This window comes from Numida meleagris, chromosome 1, assembly GCF_002078875.1.
Source record: "Numida meleagris isolate 19003 breed g44 Domestic line chromosome 1, NumMel1.0, whole genome shotgun sequence".
Classification (NCBI taxonomy): Eukaryota; Metazoa; Chordata; class Aves; order Galliformes; family Numididae; genus Numida; species Numida meleagris.
In genome coordinates this window covers 92,563,827-92,575,569 of record NC_034409.1, presented here as the reverse complement: position 1 = coordinate 92,575,569, position 11,743 = coordinate 92,563,827, and the positions used below count along the sequence as shown (strand labels likewise).

The following is an 11,743-nucleotide window of genomic DNA, read 5'->3' as shown; positions in this document are numbered from 1 at the left end:
GTAATCCTTCCATCTTCTTAAAATAACCACAGTTCTTCCACTCTTTACTAATAGGTCACGTTTTCTCAATGCCTGATCATTTCCGTTGCTGATCACTCAGAGGGAAGAATAATTGGCACAGAAAACACAAGGGTAGCCAAGAAGTTATAAATGGAATGGCATTAATAGCAAGCATGCACTGAAAGATACAAGTTGATTGTTAAGCTAATTAAAAGTAATGGTATAGAGTCAGAAAAAATATGTTCTGGCTCAGTGTTATCTGGTTATGTCAAAAATATAACGGAAAATAACTTTATACTACTTCAAATGGTCTAAATATTAATTAAATTGCCTTTAGATGCACCCAAATCTAAGTTTGTTATAGAAATTATCTGCAGAGATTTGATCTCCTCCTCAAGAACAATAAAGAAGAATGTATCCCTAAGGTGTTAGGCACACACTGCAGTGTGAAAACAAACTTTTGCAGTAATTATTCTCTTGATTATTTCTTATGAAAAAGAAGACAAGGAAAATCAAACCACGTGAGTGTACTTGAAAACTGAATTATTACCACAGAAAAACATAGTCTAGGATTATCCTGTTTCACTTCATTGTGAATCAAATAAATTCTCAAAAAGAGTCACAAAAATTCCCTGCATATTAAAACACAATGGCTCTACCTTTTCAGAATAAAAACCCAAACCAGAATTAAATACGTGGGGGTCTGTTTTACAGAAATGCTAGAAGCTAGTTTAGTTTATTTCTACTCCATTTTGATATTTCAAAAGTTTTTTATCCTGCTGTATCACCAGCACATCTAACATAAAGATGTCAATAATGAACACTAAATAGCAAAATGAAGCAAACAGCTATAATAAACTGTAATAAACCAAAAAGCAGGCTAATATATATCAAATGGGTTAGTCCTCTGCACCACTACACGCTTAGATTTTAAACACAGAATAAAAGGCATAAGCAATCATTCCCTGAGGTAACTTCCTGTTTGAAATACAAAATGGCTGCCAAGATACCTCTTTCTCTTCAGTGAATCATATCAATCATGCCTTATGTATGGTTCTGCTGGAGATTTACTGTTCTAGTCTTTTTAAAAACCAAGAGTTGGCAACTGTTCTAATCAGTTTTCATGAAATACCATGTTTCTTTTCAATAGAAGAAACATTAATCACCCTCACTGCCAGTCATTGGCAGCCAAAATATTGACAGAAATGCTGCTGTGTGTTGGAAGTAAAACTACAAGGAAATACATGAAATAAGAAGAAAGGTAGCAGCAATATATACGCAATGCTGAACAATTGAGTAATTTGCGGTATGTCATAGGCATGGAGTGACATGTTAGTGTTGTGTTCTGCAAGAATGCTGCATGAAGTAGAGACACAGAGTTAGACAATAACACTTAGAAAACCCAAAACAGCAAAACAGCTGATAGAAAGCTGCAAAACCATCCTCTGATTCTCCATGTCATATCCTACCTCAGTCCTTAAGAGACAGTAGCACTTAGGTCTGTGGAGACAAAGTGTTATTCTATGCAAACATCCTAACAAGTAAGCAACGTGACTTAATGATGAGGAACACCAATCAGGACTTTTGGAAACAAGTTTCCAGAGTCTAGGCCCTGAGCTCGCAGTGTTTCCCAGAGCAGATCCACTCACAGAAGCAAAAATTGTTAAGATCTCTTGAATATCTTTTTTAACATATTTTAAACAGCAAGTCTAAATAGCCTTTCTCAATTTCAGCAGTCTGCAGCTGTCTGCCTAGCAGTAGCCATTCCACTACTTTGAGCTCTGCTTTTAAAATTTGTGAGTGTATTTTGTAACATCCATAGCCATCCTTACCAAAACGTCATCATAAAGAGCTAAAAGCTATTTTCTCTTTAAGGAGAAAGTATAGGTTTCTATTTCACTATACCTACAGGCTACGAATTATGGCTCTGTTTCAGAGAGCAGGTAAAATATTTCAAAATTCTTGTTAATTTTCATGGAAGAAAACCCTATAAGTTTTATATTTCCCTGCAAAAACATGTTTCCCAAACTCCAATGGCACTAAGACAGCCCTTGTGATGATTTCCCTGAGAACTATGGACACTTTGATCCCAGGCAACTGAGTACAGCCTGTCTGAAAGCTGGTACTCCTGAGACCTTCTGCTTCCTGTCAGCCCATCGGTATGCCAGCTGGCAGCAAAGCAGAGTGCTTTTGCAAGATGCCCAGTTTCCTTGCGGAAATTTACCCAAAGTAATGTGTTCCTTTAGAACTCAGGGGCTGACAGTCCCTGAAAACTTGAGCACTGGCGTTTGGAGACGGTTTATCAAATGAATGAGAAATTCTAATAGTTTCTGAGATGTGGCATGCCAATTTAGAAAGAATTTAGAAAAGAGCTCATAATGTGCCTGCTTATAGCAGATTGGTTCCTCCCAGGTATGTATTCTGACCCTACTGCCTGCATGGGATGGGGTTCACACTGCATCCTTTGCAGTCACGGTGCATCAGAAGTCACACACGCCTGCTACACTCAGAGAGACCTAGCCTTAGAGGGGCATGCTGAGAATAGAAATGAGCTCGTGGGAAACCTAAACTGCATTTTGCCTGAGACAGCTCAGAGCTGAAATACAAAGGCAGCAACACTTGGGTTTCCCAGTGATTTCATCCTACTTAGGAGAAAACAATTTCTGAAATTTCTAGCACCATTTCAGGCAGCTTTGCTATAGAGAACGAATCTCACTCAAATTTGTGCAAGACACATCCCCTAGCATTTTATAGATCATTTCTCTCATATGTTAGTAACCTGAAGTTAAATAGGTAGCCATATGTAGACTAGATTCTTTACCGACTAAGTGCATTATTTGATAGACAACGGACTACTAACTAGAAAAATACCTGTCCTACTAGTCTTGGCAAAGGGCAGTCTACCACAGAAACAGCACTCTTGGGGTTGAAGTACTGGCTCCTTTCAATCAGCTGGAGTTTTAATATCAAATTAAATAGAAAGAGAACTTTGTTTTACATGTACTGAGTATTATTCCTTTCTGTACCAGTATATTTTGCAATATTTCTTGTGTAAAAGGAGATTTCTATAAAACAAACAAGAAAACAAGAACTCCATAAATTCACCTGAGCATTATGTATTTGGATTATAATGCGACAAATTCTGCATGTAAGAGAATTCCACCGAATCCAAAAATGCCAATTCAATCCCTACATCACACACATAGGTAGCTCAACATAGCTTATTTGAGTGTGCGGTGCTCCAGGAATGAAATACATACACATGTGCATGAAATGCATTTGAATCTCACACTGAATCTTAAGCATATTTAATTTGAATATGAAATTTATCACTGAAATGTTTTTGTCTCGAATTCGTAAAAATCAATTACAGTACAGCCCAACAACAGTTTTCGTACCCCAGATCAAATTCAAAGGTTATTCCCACACCAACAATATTTCCACCATGCTATAAGCATGCAGAAGAATACAAAAGCATAAAGCTAAATAGCAAGTACAGTTCTGTAGTAAAATAGTACATATGTGAGGGGGATTGATCTAGCTATCAAAATCTATCAACTTTAAAAACCTCTTATACATATTAATGTAGGTCTTTTTTTTCCCTTTTCGCATTGAATTGTAAAGTAGTTTATAATGAGAAAATGACTCAGTCATCCCCACTTGTGCTACATTATCTGCTGTGGGATGAAGGAGGAGTTGATAATGTATATATAAATATATACACGTATGTGATGTGGAGAATTTGAAGTGGGATTTAGATAGTGCACAGGCCTAGTGCTGATCACCTGCCTAAGGCTGAATTTCACCCATAGCACAGATGGAAGTATTAAGTATGTGAAAGGAGCAATTCCTTTGAATAATTGATGGATTCTTTGAAATGTTTTTTAATTGAATCTATTTATCGGTGAGTAGGAAGAACCTAGATTTTTCTTCTCTCCCTATAGATTACTTCAGACAGGTGCTTCAGAAAGATTCCTTAATCTCTGTGCAGATAAAAACTATGATTTTGTCTAGCTACAGTAGGTCAGGCTTTTCCAGGAAACTTTCTTCTTCCACACACACTCTCCCTCCTTCCCTCCAGGCAGAATAGCCAAACTCAAAGAAATACATCAAAACAATTTATTTAATCACAGAGTTCTTTAAGAGAAACAAAAAAAAAAGAGGAAATGATAAAATATTTTTGTGAACTTTTAAAAATATACTGAATCAATTAATGGTTTCACAAGTGACATTTTGTTTCAAGTTATACCTAAGTATCACATTTCTTAAGTTGAAAATTCCTTGAGAAATTGTTAGGGTTTTTCTTTCCAAGTACATTTTTTCTTCCTAAAGCAATTTATCTTTCACAGTAAATGAGAAATTAGAATTGCTTCCTAATTGATCCAAAGCATTTTTCCTACTTTTATTGCTGATATTGTTCTGGAAACATTACAGAAACAAGCACAAAATCTAGTTTTTCCTCACAGTTTAATTTCTTAATGTTTAGTTATTCCAATCTGATCATGTAATTTTCTGCCGTTGTAACATATTCTGTTTTGTTGCATCACCTACTTGGTGACTTATGAATTTGATTTTCACACCAGAGGACTGGCTACAGATCTTACTGAAGTAGCTCTCCACAATCTCTATGCCTGATTTTCTCTAGGGTTTCCTGTACTTTCCTTTGAAGTCAACTTGCTTTGTTTACAAAGTTTACCAACATCGATAACTATAACTCACCAAGAAATTAGTTAAATGTATAAGAGGAAATAATCAGTTATGTTTACTAGCTTGAAATGGGATATAAATATATTAAAGCTAAAGCCTTAAGAAAAAAAGAAAAAACAGACAACAAAAAAGCTGTTTTCTGAAGACTTCCCTGGCTTTTGCAACCCACTCTGCAGTTCTTTCATCAGTCATATTCTGGATCTGGAGAGACTCTCAGCAACAGCAGCAAACAAGAAAAATTCTGCTACTCTTGGATGTGGACTCCTCAAATGTACATAGAAAAGATGAAGAACGTATGGGAGTGATATGTCACTCACATATTCCCACAATAAAACCGAGCAATGTAGCTTTGGTGTCTTTGTTCTGGCACCAGTGTTCAAAACCACCAGCAAGACATTCTACTCACTTCAATGAGGCATTGACACAAATGCCAACACTGACAGAGTGAATCATAGGCAAGAAGCTCTAGCGTCTCTGCTTAAGGGGTAAGTCTTTGCAAACTGAAACTGTTCAGACTTCATTGTTGCTTCTGAATGCACTGGGAAGTACTGTTGCATAAAACAAGTTAAAAACAGTGTGTGGATATATTCTATGACAGCGCTGAGCACAAGTACCCTTGCTGCCATGCTATCATTAATTAGTTCGATAATGACAAACTTCACTGGCCCTTCAAATTTGGACAAAGTATTCAGATAGCTGACATCATGTAAGGCTCTGGTTATGTCTCTGTATCAGCTATTCTAGTCTCTTCAATGAATATTTACTGGACTTTCTGTGGCAATGATAACGTTCTTGTATTTTAGTTTCCAAGTCATCCAGAATCAGTTCATACATTACTTACATTTTGCTATCAACTGCAGCAGTACTGAGTGACTAAGTTAAAAAAAAAAAAGTGATCTGTAACTCTTACTGACCACATAAGTATTGGTAATGTATTGAAGTCTTGCCTTCTTTAGCCTTTGTACATGATCAGCTAGCTGTGGACGACTGACTGCATGTAAATACAGCAAAATATTTTAAGAATATTTTTCCACATTGACCCTAAGGTGTGAATAGTGGGTCCTTGTTGAAGCTGCTCAGACAATAAGAAAGCTTAAATACCATTGCTACAAAGACAAGTGCTGTTCTCTACTCCTTGATTTGCACGAGTCTTTCTAAAATGTTCCCACAACATCTGTTCAGTGAAGCTGATCAGCAATATTTCAAGAAAAGTTTTCTATGTAGGAAAATATCTCTGCAAATACTTTCACAAGGGATCAGGACATATTCTAAGATCTGTGAGGAAGGTTCAGAGAACTAATGTCGCAGTTCTTTACATATGCACCCACATTGCCCCTCTGATTTGAAAGGACTGAACCTGGAACACATACAGGAGGGCACATGTATTGGTACTTCTGAGTCAATAGGCATGCTAGATTATATCTCTCTTTTTTTTATTGATCTTTCTTCCCACACACTTCTAATGGCCTTTTATTTTCCTCCAAAGGAGAATGCAAAATTTCAAAATTTGGTTATCTCCCTGACAGTACTCCTGCCCCTCTTGCCCCTACATGGAGGGGTGAAGGATTTCCCGTGTAATTTCTATCTGTAGTAATCTAAGCAAGGGGAATTGGAGGCTGACACAGTGCTTATCCTCCTTTTCCTGCAAACGTAAATAAAGCTTTCCTGAATCCACAATGGTGAGGAAACGTAAGCTGGTACATAATTTCTTTCCTGTCGCCCTTTTACTCTGGCAGCAATCGCCTTCTGAAGTTTGTAACTTATTTCCTCTGATTAAGATTTGAGACATTGTTTACAACTGCATATATAACTTATCTAACATCAAAGATTTGAGGGTTTTACATTATGGTAGCTTATGCTCACAAATATGCTTCAAATAACTGTTTTAAAGAAAATTAATTTCAAATCATTACCAGAAATTCACTGAACTGCTATAAACCAACAATGCCACCAAATATCTTGGCCAGACCAAACTAGAAAACAAAAAAAACCCACAATCCAAACCCAAAAATTTTGTTGCTTTTAATACCTTTGGAATGGGACTAGCCATCCCATCTGCAAGAACTTACTACTTGTTGTCATTAAGGATCAGCTGTTAATGTGGAAAATAAATTTTGCAAAGGAGCTGTAAGACATAAAAGCTAGAATTTTCAGAAATGAAAACCCTAAGCCATGCTATTCATATGTAAGTATTTCCAGAAATTCTTACAGTACCCATGAAATAGGACATCCCTGCTCTGAGCTGAGATTTTCAAAACCCCTTAACCCAACTCTAGAATTCATGTAATATTAAACATTAAGTTATTAAACCACAACACATGATATTTGCAATACTAGAAATGGTACAGGATCCTATGAGTTTTCTTCTTGATGTGGTCAGAAACACCACAAGGCTGAGCAGCTCAGCAGATTTCTCACATCTAAGCACCACTGACATGCACTAATGAGACACACCTTTGACTCTTTTCCTTTCTGCTCTGTAGTATGGATACAGCCTGAGCTCCAATCCATGTTCTTAAAAAATATTTCAGCATTTTACCCAGTGGCTGCTTAATGTAGAACAAACAGAACGTGCTCAGAGAACTGTTAAAATACAGAAATTTCCCTCTTTAAATTAGATGATAGAAACTTCCGTACAGACTTGATCTCCAGATTCTTTTGTCTCTCTAGCTCACTCAATGTTACAGAAAATAAACAGCTTCCAATAGACCTACAGATTGCTAAAGTTGAAAAGCTGTCCAATGCCTTACAGGCAGGGCAGTCTTCCAGGCTCAACAAGGTAGAAGTTTGGAGCCCATGCAGATGGACAAGTAAAGTGAACTCAGACCTTTGATGTTCCTGATGACTGCTCTCACCACTGGTGCACCAAACGGGGTGCAAGAAGATCCTCTAAGTTTCCTCTCCTCCGAGATGGGGATACAAATAAAAATAAAAGCAGACATTCAAACAAATAAGAGCACCTGTACCCTTTTTGAAGGCCTTGCTTGCAACAGAGGATTCAGGACACAGAATTCCCCAAATAGAAAGAGCTGCTTCCTGCTACATGTAAGGTGGCACCAAAGCCTCTGAGAGAGCAGAGTGTGATATAAATCCCCCTGGGTCCTCAGTGAGTTATTTTTATTGTCTCAGGGAGCTCCCTGCTCTGAGATATCTGACATCTTTTGAATATCCTCAGAGGAGAACACAGATCTCAGATTCAGCTCAGATGTCAATGCCATTTTGGTTTCAAAACCCCATTTTGTAAGTTCAGTGTAAAATCTAAATTACTTCACAATACAAATCGATCCTAATGCAGACTATGCTCCTAAATCAAAGGATTAAAGCACCCACAAAAGACATGTAGAAACTTCTCTCACATCCCAGACTGCCAACATGCTCCAGAGACATTTAAAAATCCATTCCTAATTTAGAAATCTTAATAGCTGATTTGTTTTTGAGAAGTACTGACTACCAGTGGCTGAATGTGAAAAATCTTTGCTGCTTAGATGGACTTCTTCAGAAATCTTTTTAAATGTAGACTTGAACATTATGCAGGTAATTTCCATGAATGTATAGAGACTTGTTTTTGCATTCATAGACTGCACGTAAATTCAGGGTGGACTGCACTCCATAAGAGCGATTTCTTGTGAATCAAGCTGGGCTGCCAGCTTCTCCAGGAGAATACTGTGGGAGACAGCATCAAAGGCTTTGCTGAAGTCCAGGTAGACTATGTCAAAAGCCTTTCTCTCACCCATGAGGTGAGTCACTCAGTCATAGAAGGACATCAGGTTGGTCAAGCAGGATCTGCCTTTTATGAACTCACACTGGCTAGGCCTGATCCTGTGGGTGACCTGCACATGCCACATGATCTCCCTCAAGATGATCTCCTCCATAACCTTACCTGGTACCAAGGGCAGGCTGACAGGCCTGTAGTTCCCCAGATCCTCCTTATGACCCTTCTTGTAGATGGGAGTCACACTGGCAAGTCTCCAGTCTTCTGGGACCTCTCCGGTTGACCAGGAATGCTGACAGATGATGGAAAGGGGCTTTGATATCACCTCCGCCAGTTCCCTCAGCACCGCTGGGTGGATCCCATAAGGACCCATGGACTTGTGGCAGTCCAGGTAGAGTAGCAGGTCTGTTTCCACCTGAATCAGGGGGAGTTTATTCTGCTCCCCATCCAAGACTTCCAGGTCAGGGGATAGAGTACCCCAAGGATAACTGGTCTGACTTCTAAAGACAGATGTAAAGAAGGCATTGAGAACATCAGCCTTTTTCTTATCCTCACTGGTCACATTTCTTGCCGCATCCAGTAAAGGATGGAGATTCTCCTTAGCCCTGTTCTTACTGTTAATACATCTGTAAAAAAGTTTTTTGTTCTCTTTTACCCCAATGGCCAAGTGGAGTTCAAGCTGGGCTTATGCCTTTCTAATTTTCTTCCTGCACATGGGTTATTATTCCAAAATAGCTTGCTCTTCTAAGCGAAGCACTCTATCCCTACCAGAATTTCTCTGCTATTTAGTTGCTTTGTTCTGAGAAAGAAAAAAAAAAAAAGATTTTCTATGAGGTTATCTTCATCCATGATCATCTTCCAAAAGGAAGTCTTAGCGAAAAGCAAAGTCAATATTGGATTAATTTGATGTTTGTTTAAGTGGAATCTCTGATGTTAAAAAACTGCTGAGTAATTTAGGAATACAAATCCTACCACCTTCCAATGAGACTTAAATTTCTAAGGGAGGAAGATGCTTCAGAGATTATGACAGAAAAAAAACCTAAATTCTCTCTAAAATAAGCAAATAAAGTTCATTCTATGGACAAAAGGTTAACAACTACTTCTCCTTTTATCTTTCTACTACCAAAGAAAATAGATTTTTCTCCTTCATGAGAGCACACACTTCTGTTCTGAGGGAGGATCACTAAACAGAAGGTCTATTGTTTAACCTTTTCATGCTAGATTGCAAGCAGAGCAGTGGAAGAAAACTACATTCTGCCAAAGGGGTTGTCTATGGGCACAATCTGTGGATATGTAGGGAAGGTATCTTCTTTCTTTATTCTTTTATCATCCATGGCTAGGATTGAAATAGTACAGCTCTGCATCTCCTCCCATAGTTTCTTTTGGTAAAATGAAATAACAGAGCCTAGAATAAATCAGTAGGTTTTTTTTCAGCTAAATGAAAGAAAAATAACTTTGCCTTTGGGTATATAAGGACACAGAAAACAACATGAAATCTAGATAGCAGAATGCCCAAATACTCTTGCTGACTTCTTCTAATCTGGGTACAAAAATCCCTCATAAAAAACCCTTATCAGTTTTAGGCTGTGATGTTAGAAACAGAAGTAATTGTCTCAGTGCTGACAAGTTGCCTTTCTTGTTTACCTTTCCTGTACTTTCAAGGGAAAGGGTGATAAGCAGATTCTATCTCACTCTTTTCAGGTTACCCTGGAAAGAAGCTGGGATTAAGATCCTTGGCGAGAAAACCTATTAGAAATTCAATGTACGGTTTACTTTAGATAACGCAGGAGTTTAGAATGTTCCTCCCATTTCTTCCAGAATCTTCAATAACCAGGAGATAACATAATACCAACTCAATCAAAATTTTAAAAATACATGTTGTAATGAGAAGTATGAATCTTGGCATTAGGGCTCATCAGAAATATTCATTTATTTAAACACAAACATTTTTAGGAGAAATGGAGAACAATCTTCTTCCATGTTTGAGCAGATCAACTACCTTAAGAAGAAAGGCATGGTGAAAATGCTTAATTTCTTCCCCTCCAAACTTAAATTCGGATTTATCATCTGCTCACAGACAGAACAGATTCAAAGAACGGGGTATTATTTTTAGCTAGCTTGGCCAGTCAAATTAAGTCAGTTAATTTACAGTTGATCTAAAATTTCAAGTTTGGAGTGTGGAAAGACTTAATGCATCAATTCATACATTTTTCTTCCCAACTGGAGGAAAGCTTTCATTTCTCACCTCTGCCCATTGGATAAAGTCCAGCTAAAAATCTCCTGTTACTACTTGGGAGGCCACACTACAGGTTCTGTCAAAAAGATCTTCCTTCAGATCTCAAGAGATGTAAACAGAAGAATCTTTTAAGGAATTTAATCCAGTTTAAAATCCCAGGACAGCCTAAAAATAAATTGATTATGAAAGTTAGAATGATTGAGGAGACTTGCTAGTGTGACCTGAGGTATGAATTGTAAGTGAACTTAGTCTCTGTATAGAGTTGGTAAATATGCTGACGAAGTATGTTGAGGCGGTGAGGATAGATCTTTTGGAGTTGAGAAAGCTTTCCTTTCTTTCTTAAAAGCTTTGTTACTACTTGTTACCACTGAAATGGTTTTTGCCTCACACTGGTTCCAATTAAGGCTGATCTCAAGACAGCTAACTACCATCAATATATTACAAGTTATTACTATTTAAGTACATAGGGGACATGGACTGAGCATGCCACTATAACCTGCGTTTCCAGGTGTAGCGATTGGAAAGCCCAACACAATGGAAAAGGCATTACAAAAGAGATAGGAGGAGTGGCATGATAGAAAGGGGCTACAAAGCAAGGGAAGTAGATCGCTTACCCATATCAGAAGATTCTGGGTTCGCAGGGAAAAGCTTCCACCAAGAAGAGATCTCCAGAAAGAGATCCTTCCTCAGTGGCAGTCAGCCCTTAAATGAGGCCTAAGAGAGGTGGAGCCAGGCTCCATCCCTTCCGGTCACACAGTGAATTGCCTTCACCTGTGCTCCCAGGGCTGACTGGGTCTTTCCTCCAGGTGCTCAATCAGTGGTTCAGGCCATGACTCAGCAGTTCCCATACACTAGGTGTGAAAACTGCTGTTGTAGCCCAAGGTGGTCTCCCACTGCTCTCATCTAGGAGTTTCTACAGCCAGCAGGCTGACAAGAGATACTACAAAGAAGGAGGGAAACAGAAGCCTCAGTAAGGGTCTCCCTGCTCTGCTTGGCAATTGATCTGCCCCTGAGGCCCTCATACATAGCTCTGAATCATTTCTGGCTCAGATTCAGCCCTTCCCCTGCCTGGGATCCACTGAGCCAGG

General features: G+C 38.4%; 1 long non-coding RNA gene across 2 annotated transcripts in view; it reads left to right on the top strand.

The window, feature by feature from the left end:
* Window positions 1-11,743, top strand: part of LOC110401625 — a 61,694-nt gene that overhangs the window by 2,701 nt on the left and 47,250 nt on the right. Inside the window, exon 3 of one of the 2 annotated variants that reach the window (XR_002440477.1) lies at window positions 55-275. The exons of the other annotated variant lie outside the window; for it this stretch is intronic. This is a non-coding gene — a long non-coding RNA (uncharacterized LOC110401625). Of the gene's footprint in view, window positions 1-54; window positions 276-11,743 lie in introns of those variants that run through there. 2 annotated transcript variants of the gene reach the window in all.